The 6,751-nt window shown below is 33.6% G+C and overlaps 1 long non-coding RNA gene across 1 annotated transcript; it reads right to left on the bottom strand.

The window, feature by feature from the left end:
* Nucleotides 1-6,236: 6,236 nt before the first annotated feature.
* LOC130996019 (uncharacterized) lies at nt 6,237-6,751 on the bottom strand. The gene is made up of 2 exons (XR_009092349.1): nt 6,648-6,751; nt 6,237-6,573 (listed from the first exon to the last, which is right to left on the bottom strand). It is a non-coding gene; the product is annotated as an uncharacterized LOC130996019 (long non-coding RNA).

Below are 6,751 nucleotides of genomic sequence, written 5' to 3'. Positions count from 1 at the left end.
TTCGCAAAATCCCATCGGTCACTGTTCATTTGCGCGTGACTTTCTTGTTTCGATCATATCTCTCCGTCCGAACTCCAATTTGCGATTTGTTTGTGCTCAAGAACTCATATAAAGATGATCTACAACTTTCATTAAGACCATATCTCAAAATTCAGCTTTGGTATTTCTTTAGATTTCATCAAAATAAGAGAAAATATCATATTTCACAAGATAAAATAATTTAAACACAAAACAATCATCAAACACTCAATTCCCTACAAAATTGACATTATAGGAATATTAAAAATAATAGAAAAATGAGCGTTATTAAATGAAATACAAAACACATAAAAAGGAGACTCGATCTAGACCTAAACGCCGCACAAAAAACGAGCTCGTCATACCCTAAAAAAGGGTAGATTTATCTATTAGGAATATTCAGATTTTTTATAAATGAATGAAATCATGCATTGTAACTATAGTCTATAGGTGTAATTAAACCGAGTCGAGCCGAGTATCATTATGCTCAATTTGATTTGTTTGTTATTGAGTCGAATCCCTAAATTTATTTGTCGAATACTTCGGGCTTTCGAGCCTAACCAAACTTTCTAAATTTACATAGAGTTGATAGAGCCACCTCTGGGCGTTGTAAGTTGCATTTTCGTCTCAATCTTTTGAATTCAAAAGTTTTCGAATTCATTTTCTTATGATCTTTCTAGCCGCTTATCCACCTAGCACGATCTTGTTTTATCTTAATTATCGAATGTTCATTTATTCAATCCTAGCCGATATCCCAGAGATCTTTCCTAAGCGGATATCCCCGAATTCATTCATTACAGTAATCAATATCTTTTCTTTGACAAACTACGTACCAAACAAAGGTGGTGAAGTGGCCAGGGTGGAGCTTCCCGACAGAAGCTCAACACTAGGGAAGAGTCGCCTTCCTGACACAGGCAACAAAATGCGCGCTTGGACGAAGAATCTCTATGCATAAATAAAGATACCAATTAGTAGTGATTGAATTCCTTTTATGGTTCCACATGAGAAACCAATACGAATATTACCTACATGTCCAATTGAACTATGAGCTAGAAGTCTTTTGACTTTTGTTTGGGCCATGGCGGCCAGTGCTCCTAAGATCATAGAAGCAATGCTGCACAAAAAGAAGATTTGTTGCAATGTAGCTCCATAAGAACCATAAATAGAAAGACGTGAAATATTAGCAGAAATAGAGATTTTAGATATAGAGTCAAATGAGATATTAAGTCCGAAGGGGAAGGGGGTTTTCTTCGGGGCTCGAGAGCTGGAATAGAAGGGGCCCCACTAGTTTTGAATTCACCGCTGGGGAATCCACACGAAAGGGAACGAGGAATTCTCAACGTGAAAAGTTTCTCCTCCAACGAAATAGGTTGGGGGATTCGAGTCACCACATTGAAAAGCCGAGGAATCATTATTGTTCATTTAAAAGAAAAATAAAAAATAGTTGTGTACAGCAAAAATTTATATATTCAAAGCTAAATGTTAAGCTATTATCAAACTCAAGCTTGATTTATTTATTTATTGAGCTTCACTGAACGATTTGAACAAGCTCTTTTTTAATCGAGCTTGCGAGTTGTAAGCTGTTTGATTTATTTACATCCTTAATTCTCAAAATCTTATTGAGTTTGTTGGACGTGTATGGGAATCGATGCTAGGTTCTAAAATTATATTATTTGCCTATAGTTGGATTGCAAGTTTTCTGTATCAAAGTTTGTTTTTTTTCTTTAGGGAAAAATGCATGTAAATACACGAACTTTGCTCAAAATTCATATTTGACGTGAAGTTAGAATTTTACAATTAAATACACCAATTATGTAAGTTGTTCAATTTTGACGCTAATTTCATTTCCGATGATCGGAAAAAATGATGGGAAGTTAGGATTTCATTTCATTTCTTTTTGTTATTTGTCCGATGAACTAAAAGGCGTGTGCCAGCGAGCCAGGTAGAAGCTACGTCATTTTAAAATTTGGAGAAAATGAAATCAACGTCAAAATTGAACAATTTACAAAGTTGGTGTATTTAATTGTAAAATCCTAATTTTACGTCAAATATGGATTTTGAGCAAAGTTTGTGTATTTACATGTAATTTTCCCTTTCCTTTAATTGAACCAGTTGATTTTTTTTCTTTGTATGACAACAAGAAGTCTGCAATCGTTTTATACTTCTTTACGGTTTACATCAAATAGACCACTTAAAGTTCGGTAGATCCATAAGTCTACGTAGTATCAATAATTCATACTAGTATTTAATAATAAACTGTATTTAATAATCAACTAAAAAAATCATATATAATGATTAATGATCCTATTGGGTTATTATAAATGAGAACGTGTCTACTTTTAGCAGGCTTTATTATCAATTTAACAGACAAGTAGGCCTACAAGCATGGGCCGGGCCTGTGGAGTTCTATTATCAGAGAAGAATTTTATTGTTCGCCAGAATTTTGAAGACTAATACAAAAACGAATTACTCTCTCCGTCAACCAAATATCTTTCAAAAATTTTGTTTTCGCTTGTTCATCAAATGTCTTTTTATTCTTTTCTTCGATAAAATCTCAATGATTATCTCCCTTAAATTTTTTATTTATTTATACATATTGTCATTAATAAATCTACATAATTTCACTAATTATCACCACTTTTCTAAATTCTGTAACCCTCTTCTCCATTCACCAAATACACGATTAACTTTTTTTTTAAGGGTAATTATAAATGTAGCCCCCATTTTACTCTTCATAGCCTCATATTTTGATAGATAATTAAAATTAAAATAATTTTACCATTTCAACCTTTTAGCTCTAAAATTTATCAATTAATAAATTAATATATTTCCACCCTAAAATACATGATATTCTGCAAATTATACCCCTAAAGTTGTAGATTATTCACCGTCAATTTTGTGGCCGTTGTTGCCACCACCACAACCATCGCTGCCATATCACCTATCTGTATTGCTTTTGTAATGGTTCATATTTAAGCTTTAATGTTTATTATTGTTTGAAAATTGATGAAGTTTCACCCTCTGCAAAATGGCGAATCTTGAAAAGAAATCTCCCATTCTTCTTCAATCATAATACGATTAGGAAAATTCCCTCAAAAAAAGTAATGAATGAGATTAGGGAAAATATCATCAGTCGTCCTTTTCTTCTCCTTTCAATTCCCAATAACAAGGCAACAAAAAAAATATTGAATTTTATAATTTTTTTCTTCGCACTAATTTGGCAATCAAACATTGTCCTCTTGATGTTGTTATACCTCCCCCATCTCTCCCACTCTCTGAACTTGGCCGAAAATAATTATTCTCTCTTGATCGAACAGTCGCTATCGTCGCCTGTTGTTTCTCGTCAATGGTGACTCCTACATCGTGCGACTGCACAGTTTCAGGTTTTTGAAGAAGTGAGGGGCTATACAATTCTTTGAATTTATGCGTTTGGTGTTGTTGTGGTTATATTTTACCTACATTTGGGGGGCTATAAGTTATTTAAGATTATTTCCTTTTTTTAATTAATAAAGTAGGAATACATGATCGATGGTTATGAGGGCAATATTGTACAATAAATATAATTTTAATTATTTATTAATATAGGAGGCTATAAAGAGTAAAATCGATGCTACATTTAAAATGACTCTTTTTTTAAACTCATATCCACTTAACCGAAGAAGATATTTCGTGGAGCGAGTCTTTTCTATTTCTTTTTTTTTTTTAAGCTTGAACGTACAAAAGCCCATAACTGATGTGGATATGTATATAAATAAATAGTTCTATGATTCTCTTTAATAGATAAAATCCCATGGATAGGAACAGCCTCTTTGTTCTTTACAATCACAAAAATAGTTTTATGTATTATTTTCTCCGTTCATTAAAAGTATGGTATGGTTTGAAGGGCATGCGTTTCAATAAATCGTTGAGAAATATTTATAAAGTGGAGAAAGCGGTCCATCAAAAATAATTTGTTAGCCAATTTTTAAAGACGTGGTATTGGGTACACCCGGGTGTACCGTACAACTGGGTTGCACCTTCACTTAGACTTTGACCCGTACCCTTATTTGAACCCATATCCTGATCCAAACCATATAAATAACACTATTTTAGGTACGGGTCAATCAGGATGTACTCAAGATTTTGTGATTTTTAAATGGTTTGTTAGATGAGTTTTTTTGTAAATATTGATTATAATGTGTATTAAAATGGAAACATTACACTTATTGTGGATGGATTATATGTGGGTGGATATAATGGCAAAAAAATCACTTTCTTGATCTCATTCATATTTTGATCGAGGAAAGTGAAATGCCTCCATTTTTGGATAGAGGATCTCATCTATTTCTAATGTCGTTATTATCCGTGGTCGGGTTAAGGTAGCTAGAGCTTTTATTCGTTAATGCAATCTCCACATTTTTTTTTGAAACCAATGCAATTAATCTCCAAATTTAAGAACATAAAAGTCTAGCTTTCTTTGCTCGCAAACATCGAATGGGATTCATAATCATCACAAAATTTGACGAGACCATTGTGAACCCACTTTCAATGTACGGTGTTAGGCCACGTCTTGAGAATAATTATATTTTGTATGTAGTTTTTCATGATTACATAATTTGGAAGATTTCCTTTGGATCGACTTAATAATATCAAAATCTTATCCCAGTGATCTTATACTTAGAATTACAGTATAAATTGTATCAAGAATAGTATAAATACTAAAAACCCCTAGCTACAATAGATACATAGCGAGAAAATTGATATATATATCCCATGCATCAACATATCATGCATGTTGTGTATGTGTAAACAAATATTATATTCTCTCCATCTCATTCTTCTTGTTCCATTTTGTTTCGGCGCCATAATTAAGAAAAAGGTGCAAAATTGGTTTAAAATGATAAGACACAGGTTTAATTATTACTAACTTTTATGAAAATGGGACAAGAAGAATGAGACGACTGAAAAAGGGAAATGGAATAAGAAGAATGGAACAGAGGCGGTAATTTATAAGTTAATATTTAAAATTTTATATGTAATTCGATAGTATAATATAGAAGTGAAGGTTGTATACGCCATAGGATTAAATAAAAGAAAACTATTTGGAGCAACTATTGAAAAGTACACCTCCCCAAGCCTAATGTACTATTTATTGGGTGCAGACAGGTTTTGGATTATGATGTTTCACTATTGAACGTATAGTAGGCCCATTTAAATAGTCGTAGCTTGGCCCAGTTGCTGCATCATTCAAGAGCATATCAAAATCTTGATAAGGTGTTGTTTGGATACTCCTTTTTTCCCTGGTTCACAATTGACATCAATCAACTCGTCATACAAAAGTGGTCATCCAATTCAGCCTTTTCCGAATGCATGGTGCACACGAAAAGAAAGCAACCAAACATGTTGTATAATGTATTTGAGCAAAATTACAAGTGAATGCAGATTATGGGGCAATAGCCAGAGTGGCAACATTACTGGATGACGACACGTGTCCCGTATATTGACCGCAGAAAAAAAAAAAAAAAAAAAAAAAAAAGACATCCATCCAAATCGATCTGATCGGTTTGATTCGATTTTCAAATCTAATGTAACGACCCGACTTTTTATTAAGGATTATATACTTTTAATTACTGATTTAAGGATTGATTATGGTAATTAGAGTTCAGCATCCATTTATAAGATACGAACTTATATGAATTTGATAATTTATATATGTGATGATTTATTTTTTTTATTATTATTTTCAATAGATGATGCACTCAAAATATATTTTGAGTCCATTAATTTATTATGGAGAATTTAACACTGAAGTGTTAAATATGAATCTTTTATCGATTGTTTACTTAAGCCCATGAGTAATTTTATTTATGTTAGAAGCAAGCTCAAAAGGATTTTATGCTTCAATAAGAATTAGGCTTATATGTCTTAATGTATTTAAATGAGTTTGGAACCATATAATTAATATATTAATCTCTTAGATATTTTAATTAGAATAATCTTAAGCATGCTGAATCCTAAAGCATGCTGAAGAAATTTGGAGCGCATGCTGAAGGAAATTCTTCAGTCTTACATGCAGGCTGAAAGTGTTCATACCTGTGAGTTGAAGAATTTCCATCCAAGCCAACCCATTTTTTTTCTTTTATAACCTACACCATTTTTCAGCCAATTCCCACCTCTCACATTCATCTACCATCTCTCTCGCAGCCAAGAAACGACACCACATCTTTCATCATTCAAGGTTTATATTTCTAATTTATATATTATCCTTCAATTGTATACATCAATTCCAGAATACCAACACATGCTCATTAACTCAGATTTACATATGCTTTGATAAATGAAGAAAATGAGTAGCAAATTCATAGATTTACAGTTACTAAATATGTACTTGTGAACTGAAGTTACAAGGAAAGAGTTAAAACTTTTATTTGAGCAATTACAGTATATGATTCTCGCACAAAAACCCTTTGTGTTGGCTGATTGCGTGTGTGAGTCGAGGTCAGGGGGAGGGCAGCCTCGGTGGCTCGTCGTCGCCGGCGGTTGACGGACGGCGACGGAGCCGCGGTTGTCTCCGATCTGCCAAGAAAGGGAAAGAGGAGTTTCAGTTTTTAATTTAAAATGAAATGAGAATAGGGAGATCCGGGGCTTACCTTTGTGAGACGGTGCTCGGCTCCTCACAGCGACTCACGGCGACGGCGACTCCAGGAGAGGCGGCTGCCGGATTCTTGCTGCCAACGGCAGCGGCTGACGGCGG

Source organism: Salvia miltiorrhiza, chromosome 7 (genome assembly GCF_028751815.1).
Source record: "Salvia miltiorrhiza cultivar Shanhuang (shh) chromosome 7, IMPLAD_Smil_shh, whole genome shotgun sequence".
In the NCBI taxonomy this organism is placed as follows: domain Eukaryota; kingdom Viridiplantae; phylum Streptophyta; class Magnoliopsida; order Lamiales; family Lamiaceae; genus Salvia; species Salvia miltiorrhiza.
The sequence above is the reverse complement of the archived record's forward strand: the minus strand, read 5'-3'. Positions and strand labels throughout refer to the sequence as shown.